The sequence below is a fragment of the Nomascus leucogenys genome, chromosome 9 (assembly GCF_006542625.1).
Source record: "Nomascus leucogenys isolate Asia chromosome 9, Asia_NLE_v1, whole genome shotgun sequence".
NCBI lineage: Eukaryota > Metazoa > Chordata > Mammalia > Primates > Hylobatidae > Nomascus > Nomascus leucogenys.
The window spans coordinates 87,642,305-87,655,044 of NC_044389.1; the positions used below are offsets into that span (position 1 = coordinate 87,642,305).

The 12,740-nt window shown below is 37.9% G+C and overlaps 1 long non-coding RNA gene across 1 annotated transcript in view; it reads right to left on the reverse strand.

Annotated features, from left to right (window-relative positions):
* Nucleotides 1-7,856, reverse strand: part of LOC105738253 — a 191,895-nt gene extending 184,039 nt beyond the window's left edge. Inside the window, exon 1 of the long non-coding RNA XR_001114027.1 lies at nt 7,655-7,856. This is a non-coding gene — a long non-coding RNA (uncharacterized LOC105738253). The remainder of the gene's footprint in view (nt 1-7,654) is intronic.
* Nucleotides 7,857-12,740: the final 4,884 nt, after the last annotated feature.

A 12,740-nucleotide genomic window follows, 5' to 3' on the forward strand; every position in this document is an offset into this window, starting at 1 on the left:
GAGAAGCCAAAAAAGCTTGAACTAGGTGAGTGCCAGAGAGTACAAAGAGAAGCAATCCAAACAATCTGGTACAGCTGGCCTTTGACCTTCACAAGAGATTTGTCCTTGCAAACCCCCTATCTGATGACCGTGGAAGTGTTTACAGAAGGGCCTAGCTTCCTCTCAAACAACTTTCCATTGCCACTTAGATTCCTTTCCTGTACCTGTCTTGATACCATCAGTTAAATGACTATTAATTTTTCATTGTATCTTTCTGTTTCACTTGAGCAGTTTTTGCACTCAAACTGGAATGGCCATTGAAGTGCCTTCGCAATGATGAAGTTGGTTATGATGCTCATCTGAACCACTGCCAAATATGACATTTCACTTCAGTTTATCCAGATGATTTTCTTAGACTGCATTCTCTTTCTTTCTTCCTCTGCCATTAGCAACAAGTAGCAAGTTCTTTATAGAATTGTGTTTCACAAGAAATAAAGTTTTGTTTTTGTCACTGTATATGCTAGGGCAAGTAAGGAACCACAGAGCTAAATATGGAGGCAGGATGGGTTTCTGTGACAGCTAGAAGCAGTGACTCACTTCCGTACCTTAGCTATACATCATCCTACATTAAATATTGCCTCAGGATGTAATGAAATAATGCTTATAAGGTAGTTAATATTGTATCTAGTATACCAGAAGCATTCAAAAAATGTTAGTAATATACTGAAATTTAATGCAGGTATCAAATTAGTTTTTTTTTTAATTTAATGGATATGAACTCTCTACCTCAGGCCAAAAAATTTTACATACAATTTCAGAATACATACAAAAGTATGAAAATAAGCACTATGTAGGTATTACTGCATATGCTAAAAACTAACACACATATGCACACACACACACATATATACATGCTAGTACATGAGAAAACCAAAGACCATTAAGTTAAAAAAGAGCAAAGTGAAAACACATAAATTGCATTATCTTATTTGTGTAAAAATTTTTATAAATCTACAGCTAGACAGGAGGAATAAGTTCTAGTGTTCTGTACCACTGTATGATGACTATGGCTAACAATACTGTGTTACATAGGTTCAAACAGCTAAAAAAGGATCTTGAATGTTCCCAAAACAAAGAAATGGTAAATGTTTGAAATGATGAATATGCTAATTACACTTATCTGATCACTTTACATTATATGTATCCCATCACTATGTACCCCATAAATATATACAATTAGCATATGTCAATTAAAAAGATTTTCTCTTAGGAAAATAACAAATTTTTACAACTTTTAGAGTATCTCTGTATTTTCAGAATAAAGTAATGAAAAATTTCATAGTTATTCTGGGAAAAATATTCATGCACTATTTTCAGGATAACATGATTTATATCATCTGACATTTTGGGGGTCTTTTGCTGGCAATAAAAGTTCACATGCTGAGAGTGGCTAAGCATGCTGCAAAGTGATTTCTCAGTTGCTATTGAGGTGTTTTAAGGTTCATTCCCTGTAAACACATGAATTTCTAGAGTGTTGGTTTTTTAAACCTCTCAAGAGTTTACACGTCTGTAAAATGTCATTTAATGTCACTGAGATTCATGCAAATTGAAGCTTTTACCTCTGGTATAAAAATAAAGGTTATCACCTACAATGAAAAATGTGAATGTGTCATCTCTCTGAGGTGCTGCTTCACCAGACCCAAAGCATCAGAGCAGTGTTCCCTATACTAAAGAAAAAGAGACAGATTTGAAACTTTCCCCAGTAAGACAAAGATAGTCTGGGGGCAAGAATTCCTTGAGATATATTTAGCATAAGTGAGAGTTGTAAGGCTAGGGCCTCGCGATTGAAAATATGGTCTTCTAACCATCAGCAGCATCATCAGCATCACTGACACCTGTCAGAAACACAGAATCTCAGGCCCTACCCCAGGCCAAGTGAATCAGAATCTGCATTTTAACAAGAATGCCAGTGATTTGGAAGCACATTAAGGTTTGAGGAGATCTGAGCTTAAATCAGTGGCTGCTTTGGGCACTATCATTAACATTATTTCTCATTAAACAACTTTATATATTTATTTTTCTATACATTGTTTTTATTATTTACATTACTAAGTACTATATGGCTATTTTATTTTATTTTATTTATTTTTTTTTCAGTATTTAAAAAATATTTATTTTTAAAGTATTAACTGTACCCACATTCAAGATAAAAAAGGAAGAGATTCTGCTAAAATGTAGAATTTCGACTGATGGATGAAAACATCAGAAAACACTCTGGAATAAAATTCTGTTCATAGCTGTGGTTACAATGCCTATTTTAAACAACTTATTGAGATATAACTGATACACAAAAACTGCACATATTTAATGGACACAATTAATGAGGACAAACGCATACACCTTGAACGATCACTACAGTCAACGTAGTTACATATCATCACTCAAAGTTTCCTATGCTTTTTTTTTTTTTTGTAGTAACACTTAACCTGTGATCTACCCTCTTGATAAAATTTTTTTTTTTTGTAGAAAGACAAATATATTAACATTATATATTAAAATATTTTCTTCAATATAAAAGAACTTTCATTAACTACTTGAATATATACTTCAAAATGCTGTGTTTTCCTATGGAAAACTAATGTGTCTATTTTTTAAATGACCCACTTTTAGGAAACTAACCATGACTTAAATTGAGACAGGAAAAAAATACTGTAATAGGTGGACTTTAAAGGTAGCCCAAGAATACTGCAAATTACAAAGTCAAAGATTTACTAAGAGGTAGAATTGACATGTCCTAATGAAACTGCAGGCTGGATGCAGTGGCTCACGCCTCTAATCCCTGCACTTTGGGAGGCCAAGGCTGGTGGGTCACTTAAGATCAGGAGTTCATGACCAGCCTGGCCAACATGGTGAAACCCCGTTTATACTAAAAATACAAAAATTAGCCTGGCGTTGTGGTGGGCAGCTATAATCCCAGCTACTCGGGAGGCTGAGGCAGGAGAATCGCTTGAACCTGGGAGATGGAGGTTGCAGTGAGCCGAGGTCGCGCCACTGCACTCCAACCTGGGTGACAGAGTGAGACTCTGTCTCAAAAAAAAAAAAGAAAGAAGAAAGAAGGAAGGGGAAGGGACAGAGAGAGACAGAGAAAGAAAAAAGAAAGAGAGAGAGAAAGAAACTGCATGTGGAGACAAGACAACTGGGAGAGGAATTGCTAAGAATAACTCTGGGCTTTCTGGCCTTGATAAGTGGATGAAGGCTGAAGCCCCATTCATCCACTTATGGAAGACATGTGGTTTTGGTAGGAAAAACCATAAGTCCAATTTTTGGACATGCTGATGTCTGTGGATTTTCCAGATGGAAAAGTCTGAAAGATAGCTGGATACATGGGTGAGGCTCAGGAAAGATGGTTGCATTGATAAAACAGTGGGCCTCTTACGCAAGGCCCAGAGCAGGCTCCTCCGGCATCTGCACTAAAGCCATTACCTTCACTCTCTCTCGACCAACCCTAACCGTTTAACAACAGGAGCACTTCTGATGTCCATATCCACAATGCCCATGCAATTCTGAGACCTCAGTGAGACTTGATGGATCCACCACGAAACCATAGTTATCTTTACTCCCCAGCAGGGAGGGCCCTCTAGGTACAGTCTTATCAAGCTCATCTGGGGCAATTTCAGGAAGCCTGTACCAGAGCAGACTGGATCCTGGAAGGAAGAATACAGATGCCTGATATTATTCTAAACCAGGCGGAAGACTGGGTTTCTCCCCCAAATTCTCCGGCCTATAACCATAAGTTGCCATAGCCAATTCACTAACATGTGCAAGAAGGTACATTTCCCCTCAGAACTTGTGCGTCATGGTTTTCTATGAGACATTTCCTGACAACTGCATTGGTGCCCTTGCTTCTAAAATAAATATTGATTTTAGACTAAAGTAGAACTTAGACCCAAAGGGTAAAGACTGGAAAGCTGCAAGTGAGAAAAGAAGGAAATATATTAGCTAATGTCTCCCACAAGTATATCATTTAAAAATATTTCAGAGAGAAGCAATTTTTTTGCTTTTATATTTTTGTTCTTAAAACTTGACAGTTAAGCAAGAGAAGACATTTTTAAAATTTGGTACATTAATACATTCAAATCAACAAAAGAGAAGCTACTCAGTGTGTTTGAATTTTTTAATTTTTTCAAAAAGTTACCTCCAATATCAATTATAGAACTTAGGTTTATTGAGATAATTTTTCTTTTATAGACAGCACCACCTCTAAACACCACAACTGCTGCAGATGCAGCAGAAAAGCTGGATTTATACCCATTTTATAAAATTTCATTACTTAAAGAGGATATTTAAAATCTAAAAACTGACAGTCCAATTCAAGCAGGAATGAAACTGCCTATCTTGGGTAGTAGCATGTGTTTTAGCTAAGCTTGTCCATTGGGAAACTTCCTGCTTCTTTCTGCCTGGGAGAGATACTTTCTCATAGCCAGAGCAGAGGTGCTTGTTAAGAGTAATATTTCAGGCTGGGCGTGTTGGCTCACGCCTGTAATCCCAGCAGTTTGGAAGGCTGAGAAGAGTTGATCATTTGAGGTCAGGAGTTCAGGATCAGCCTGGCCAACATGGTGAAACCCAGTCTCAACTGAAAATACAAAAATTAGCCGGGCGTGGTGGCACACACTTGCAATCCCATCTACTCGAGAGTCTAGGCAGGAGGATTGCTTGAACCCGGGAGGTGGAGGTTGCAGTGAGCCAAGATCATGCCATTGCACTCCAGCCTGGGCAACAGTGAAAGACTCCATCTCAAAAAAAAAAAAATAAAAAAAGAGTAAATAAAATTTCAATGTTAAAGCAAGGAGCTTTCATTTGTGCCCTGCCTTGCCTCTGATGGAGATGCAAGCATTCTCCAGGTTGGAGAACCTGATCACAACATCAGCTGCTGGAATGCCTCCTTCTCAGAGTGACCACTTTGGACAAGAAAATAATTTTTCATAGGTATGACATGACTAATGTTTCTATGAGCTTCCTTCTGTGATGACAGGTGCAGCAAAATATGGTTTCAAAGATTAAGCCAATGAGATTTTATGGCCTTTGTCCATCAGCCCCGTTATTTCACAGACTATTTTAGAGCTATGTATCAGGTAGACACTATTCTAGATGCTTCACATACATTATCTCATTTGATCCTCATATTGTTCCTAGCAAGTCAAGTTTCAATTATAGAGATGTGTATCACTTTTTCTTTATTCCCACCTTATCATCACCTTCCAGGAAGGGGTAGACCTTCATACGACAAGACCCTGATCCACCAGGTCACAGTTGACTAGACCAGAGGTCGACACCTGATATCAAGTAAACTGTGCTAATCAAATTCATACTTGTAGGAATTTGCAGCTGGATATATAAAATATTAAAACCAATAAATGCTGTAATAGGCTGTATTTGATCCATTTGTAAGTCTTTAGAGAGAATAAAAAACGATGTAGAGACAAAAGACCATTTGGCTCTAAGACAAACTCACTCAGTACTCACTGATGCCTATGTTTCAATTCCTAGATTGACTTGTTTCTGAGGCCTACCACATTTCATGTCCTTGGGGGTTCATAAGCCACCCTGTATCTTTACAATTATTTCTCCTTTCTTCTTAAATTACCTTGAGTAGATAAGGTCATCTACTGAATACATTCAGTACAACCCAATGGTCTCTAAGAGACTATCCTTATCTTCGTTTTATAGATGAGGAAACATACTCAGAGAGTTTAAGCAAGTTACCTGAGATCATGCAGATAGGAAAAAGTGGAATTCAAACCCAAATCTACATGACTCCAAAGTTTGCACATTTCGCCACTAGATTTAGATCCAAAAATTTTAATATACCTCACTGTCTGTTAAAGCTGTCTAAATCTAAGCTAGAGGATTTATGATTTACAGAAGTTATTGCCATGTCTTCTTAGAGTTTAATACTCAAAACAACTGCTCATTGTAAACAGACAGACATAGAGTATCCATATTTTCATCTACATCATTAAGTCTAGGGAAGTGAAACTTCCTGCTTTCTAGCTGAGTTGGCCTCCTTTCAAGGACTCCAGTTCTAATTGCTTTTGCAGAACATGTATATTTCCAATACGTTAGACTCATCTGCTCCCAAGGAAAAATTTGATTTTTTTCTCGTTAATTTGCTATGCACAATTTGTCATCACTAGACCATTCCTATTGTTTATCTTTATGGATGGTTTCCCAGATGAAATTGACATATATTTTTTTCTCTTTCTAACTAGCCACGAGGCTACAGTTACTCATGTAACTCTTCAATGGCTCAGCTCTGGAGTTTAGCTATTAGCCTTACTTTATGGAGAAAAAACCCCACTTAAGCAATCCTATTACCATTTCTGAGCTGTTTTGGTTTTTGTCCTGGGATGTGGGGCCTCACCACTCTGTCATCCTACATAACTGCTTAGCTTATAAGAATCTGGACTTGGGCCACTCTGATTCAATGATTATGAGAATGGTTTAGGTTAAGATGTTTTTATTGTAGTTCCAGCAAAAAACCATCACTTGCTATAAATCCACCAACTTTGTTTACTTTAAATTTGTTATACCCATAACATTATAACATCAACAAGAATTAGTAAAAATCATCCAGATGTCCACCACTCCAAGAAATCACCTTCGTTAGTTTTCCTGTATTATTTTGTGTTCTGTTTGTAGACATGTATACATTTTACCTAGTTTTAATCATAACAGATGGTACTTTTAGTTATCTTTCCTTCATATAATTTGTCAGGAATCACTTTTTTGAACTGCTAATTCTTTTAAATTATTGTTTGAGTAGCCACATTCAACCATGTCAGATGTTAAACTTTTAGTGTTTCCAGTTACTTCTTTAAACAATGCTAAATCTGGTAACCTAGCCTTTGAGGTGACAAGCTCATGCTTATACCCCCTCACCATGAGTGTTGACAACCATTGGCCACATGTAAGCAAAAACTAAACTGACAGCAGGAGAGCTCATCCCAGGATGTTGCCAGTTTTTCATTTGTCTGGCAGGGGATCAGTATGCACCCATCTCTTCCTTGGCAGTAATCTAGGCAGATTTGGAAGGTTTTCATCATTCTTAACTTGGGGTTCAAAAGCAACGACAACAAAAAAGCAGCTAGGGATCACTAAAACAACACATTTCATACTGAGGGCACTACGGGTCAGTAGGTGACATGCAGTACAAATTGAAACTAGTGTTTTCTATAAGCACTCAAAGTTGTATGCCTCTATCTTCTCTCCAAATAGGTCCCAAATATGTTACAGAAAAATCTAGGATGGTATTTTCCTCCTTTGACCGCAGCTGAGACTCAGAGGGACTTAAGGTCTTTCTGGTACTATTAGTGAACATCTTTGAATTTTTCTCCTCTGGATGCTCAGTCAGTGCTTCTAGAACTGTGTGCCTCTTTTGGCTACTGTAAAAGGCACAGTGATTTAAGCCTGGAGAAATGTAAATCTGGGCAACCAACAACCTCCCATCTATCCTTCAAATACATATACACACACTTTTTACACATATCAGTTCATTTTCTTATCAAACACAAATACATGGAACAACACAGTAACAAGAAAAGCAAAGAGACCGGGGATAGATTAGAGGTAACCTACATTTCCTAAGGTGTTTATACTGACCATCCCTCAGCCTTACCTTTACAGGGGGATTCTCTCTTAAGTCAGGTTGCAGTGTTTAAAAAGCTATGCAATTTGCTACTGTGTTACTCAGTTTCCAAAAGCCACAATTTACTCAATTCACCTGTTCTGAATCTTTCTTGATTCTCAAAGGGGACTGTCTCTGATGAGCTCCATCCTTCTGGGTCACACTTCCTTCTGATATGGGGCCTCTCTCTTCTGTGAAGGTCTCTATTCTAGTCTTCCTGAAGCAGCTTGACGTACCCTTCTTTCTCTGCATTTTCAAATGGCCACAATGATGTCACTCTCAGCTGTTTCTAAGCTGGTTCCTAACCTCAAGACTAAGGGAATGACTAAGCTGGAATCAGTAACCTTGTCTTTAAAAGGTCAGACTGTTTTGAACCATCACCACCACCACAGACATAATGCAGTCAACCTGTTTAACAGACAGGTATAAATTAAATATGGGCATACTAAACATGTGTTCTGAGTAAAAGAGACTTATAAAAGATGGAACATTGCCAAGATTCAAAAAAGTTTTAACTTTGAAATTTCATTACACTTCGTCTGTTGAGAATGGTAGACATTTTTAAAGCTACTAGTGAACTCTCAAAACTCAATTCAGCAGGCTTTCCTCTGACCTCATCTTCCTTGACCACTAGGCCTTAGAGTCCAAAGGCTGGAGGGGCCGAAGTTCTGATGTCCAAAAGAAGGAGACGAAAGGTGTCCCAGCTCCAGGAGAGAGAGGAGAGGAGAGAGAGAAAGAGACTAGCATTTGATACAATTGTCCCTCTAACCTTCCATTCCTATCTTGGCTTCTCTGACACTCACAATGCCAAGTTAGTTTTGCTCTCATTCCTTTCCTGTTCCCTCAGGTAGTTTATTCATGCCAAGTGCCTGCAGTTATCACCTGCATGTGGTTTCTTGGTATTAGTTGGGAGTTGCAAGTAATAGAAACCTAACTTGAACTAGCATAAATTTTACAAACATATTTAAGGATCTTAGGCAAAAATGAAGCTGCCTAAATAAGGAATACTTGGGATCAGAGACTCAAACATGTGAGTTTTCTACCAATTTTGTTTTCTTTTTCTGTGTGATTGTTTCATTTTCCTGTGTGCAGACCATTTTGAATTTATATCTCTTTTTGTTCCAGAGAGCAGGAAGACTGGGTTGTAATGTCTTGGTCTCAATTGCAGATTTCTAAGTAAGGCTATTGATTGGCTCAGTTTAGGCTTAGGTCTCAAATAAATCAATTTCAGCAGGGGGTACAGTCAAGGGAAAAGGTTAGGTGATCACCTTGGATCAATCAACCATGGCTAGGTGGTCATAAGAACATGGTGTCCCTAATGTCACCTCCAGACTTAACCTCCCATCTGAGCACATAAAGAATTTGCTAGATATTGTCACATGCTGCCATCTCCAATTTAACAAGCCTGAAACTGATCTCATAATTTCCCACCCAAACTATAGGCCACCTTTAGTATTTGTGAATGAATAGTATTATCATTCTCTTACCATCCTTGGCCCAAACGTTGAATCATCCTGCCTCATCTCTTTCTCTTTTGAGTGCAGTCATCAATTTGTAAAATAGTATTGATTAATATTTAGTGAATATTTACTGTATACCACTAAATGGTATATGTATTATCTCCTTTAATTCTCAAACAAACCCCGAGATAGATTCTATTGGTAAAGCCATTTTTACAGATTAAGAAATTTAAAAAGATAGCTTGCTTAAGATCATACAACTATAAAGTAATGGGACTTAGAAGTAAATTTAAGTGTTCAAACTCTGAGCCAAAGCTTTTGTTATGTTTTGTTTTGTTTTTTGAGACCAAGTCTCACTCTGTTGCCCAGACTGGAGCGCAGTGGCTTGGTCTTGGCTCACTGCAACCTCCGCTTCCTGGGTTCAGGTGATCTTCTGCCTCAGCTTCCCGAGTAGCTGGGACTACAGGCGTGTGCCACCACACTCGGCTATTTTTTATTTTGTATTTTTAGTAGAGACAGACTTTCACCATTTGGCCAGGCTGGTCTCAAACTCCTGACCTCAGGTGATCTGCCGGCCTCGGCCTCCAAAAGTGCCGGGATTACAGGTGTAAGCCACAGTGCCCGGCCTAAGCCAAAGCTTTTAACAATCATGCGATACTGTCTTATTGCTTCTCAAACATTTTTGTTACATAATATTTCTGATATCTCATACCCTACAAATCCCTCCCCAATCAGCTCGTACACCCACACAAACAGCCCTGGCACTGCCATTCCCCTACAGCTGGAAAGCTAGAGTCAAGTGTGAGTAGTCCAAACTTTTTCAGGGGTTGCAGTGCTATGTTCCTTGACATTGTATGTTAATTTTTAAAACAATGTGTTCATTTTTTTTTTTTTTTTTTGAAACAGGTCTTACACCCATCACGCAGGCTGGAGTGCAGTAGTGTGATCATGGTTCACTGCAGCCTTGATTTCCTGGGCTCAGGTGATTCTCCCACCTTAGCCTATCAATTAGCTGGGACTACAGGCACATGCCACCACTCCCAGCTAATTTTTGTACTTTTTTGTAGAGACAGGGTTTTACCACATTGCCTAGGATGGTCTTAAACTCCTGGGCCCAAGCAATCCTCCTGCCTCGGCTTCCAAAAGTGTTGGGATTACAGGCATGAGTCACGGTGCCCTGCCAGTTTTATTTTTTTTTTAAAGTAGTGAAATGTACTAGCTTGTTCTATCTTCCTTTAAATCATTCATTCCTCTGTTATCTTCTATATTTTTCATGACTCACTGGACACTTGCAAAAATTCCAAAGCATAAAATGCTTTAGATGGATATAACCACTTATTATTGGCCTATGTGTTGAATATATCATATTTTCTTTGACTAGATGCATCTCACTGTCAAGACTATTCCTAGGAAAGACCTTCCCATAATGTGCATCAATTTTCAAGTCTGGTGAACCTCGCAAATCCTCCACCAGGGCACATTTTCCCTTGGAACACGGCAGTGTAGATCTCTTCTCACATATAACCATTTGCTGGCCTATGTTGAATTTCTATTGCTTATGATTAGTAGTTATAGTAGGGGGACTTTAAAATGGTGCCCAATGACCTTCTCCTCCCGATCTTCACTCCTTTGCTCAATTCGTTCTCTCAAATGTAGGCTGAACCTCATGGCTTGCTTCTACACAATAGGATACAGTAAAGTTGACAGATGTCACTTCCAAGAGTGGTTACAAAAGATGGTGACTGCTGTCTTGCTGGGAGACTCTATTTCATTGTTGGCTTGTACACTTTGATGAAGCAAGCTGCTATGTTAAAGAGGCACGTATAGTAAGGGGATGAGCAAGAAGCCAAATCTTCCTATCCACCAATGTAAGCTTGGAAGCAAATCCTTCCCCAGTCAAGACTCGAGATGACCCTGGAAGTAAGAAACTCCGTTAGGCCCTTCCTGGATTCCTTGACCCACAGAAATTGTGATATAATAGTGTTTGTTGTCTTAAGCCACTAGGTTTTATGGATTTTTACTCAGAAACAGATTAATAATATAACAAAATTCAAAACATCAACCTTTCCTCTATTAAACTGATGTAATCATATATTTGACTTTTTGGGAAAAATTATTTTTACAACTGTTTCACTTTTATTTGAGTCACATAATAAGCTATTTTTGTCCATCCTTAGAGTGTTTCCAGTTGATGACTTCCAGTATCCTATGCTAGGAACAGGGAAAGAGGCAAATGCAAACATGTGGCTCCTTTTCTCTTAACACTCCAACATTTGAGAAGCTGCAGCAAGTACACATCCAACATAATTATGTGAGCCTTTCAATGTGACTTCTTGCCAATCCAAGGTCCCTCAACTAACATTCTTTCTACTGTCAATTTCTTCATGTAATATTCTTCTTACTAAATACTAAACACACACTAAAAATTTAAATTTTAAAACTTAAAAATATAGCATATTAGTTTAGAAAACTAATGAGAACAGTAGGGAAAAATATCTTTAAAATCTGAAATGATTCCAAAATTAATCCCAAAGTGCATACAATTCAGGCTGCCAAATAATCTATTAGTTATCAGTTGTAGTGAATAAATTACCAACTCCTTTTTATGATGTGATGACAACTTTGGCTTTAGTGACCATATTCTCTGTGATTACAAAGAGCAAAGGGGCACCCACTACCTGTTTCCTTAGATGTAAAGTGTTGTACTCCTATTTTCACAAATTACAGAAAGATAATTGTTTTTGTGAATTATTTTCTTGGGAACAGAATTTTTACACTGATCCTGCCTCAAAGGTTTGTATTCTATATAAAGCAATAGCCAAATTTCTGTTTATAGAGAAAATAAACAAATATTTACTGTTTCTCCCTTTTTTCTCCAAGAAGCACCACCTTAAGCCATATATATTTGTGCACCCCCATAAACCATCAAGTGTAATATTGGCCAGTTAGATGATCCTTTTTAGGGGAGAAAAAAGGGTCAGAAGCCAAATAGCATCTGCATGTAAAAAGTACTTTTTTTCTCCAAAAAATAAGAAATCTAACTTGAAACTGCATTTTAAAACCAGATATCTTTTAGTATGCATGCAGGTTTCACTAAATAATTCTTTGTCTCAGTCACCCCAAGTATCCAACCCTGAGACCAACTCTTAACACTCCTCACAAAATATATTCCTTGTAATAAATTGCAAAAAGCTTTCATGGGATGGACAATTGGTTAGAGAGGATGAATCTAATCTGTGCCACAGAGTATTTGGCCAACATCAATTCCAGCTCCCACACCACCTGTTATCTTTGGAATTCTCTGTTTTAAATCATTCTTTCAATGCACATTAGAAAGAAGCACTAAGGAGTGGCAAACCTAATTTGTTGCACTTTTTGTTTTATACCATGGGAAAATATCTACACAAACAGATGCTAATATAAAGACAGTGTTTTTAATAGAATGGTTGGTTTATGTTCCTCCTATTTGCTGAAAGTACTAACACATCATTAACATTCAACACTGAAAAACTTAGATTGACACACACTTTTATTGTCCAACATAAGTGTTAAGGGAAAGACAGCCACAGATTTGCATTCCTCTCTTCCCTGTTCCCAGCATAGGATACTAGGAGCCA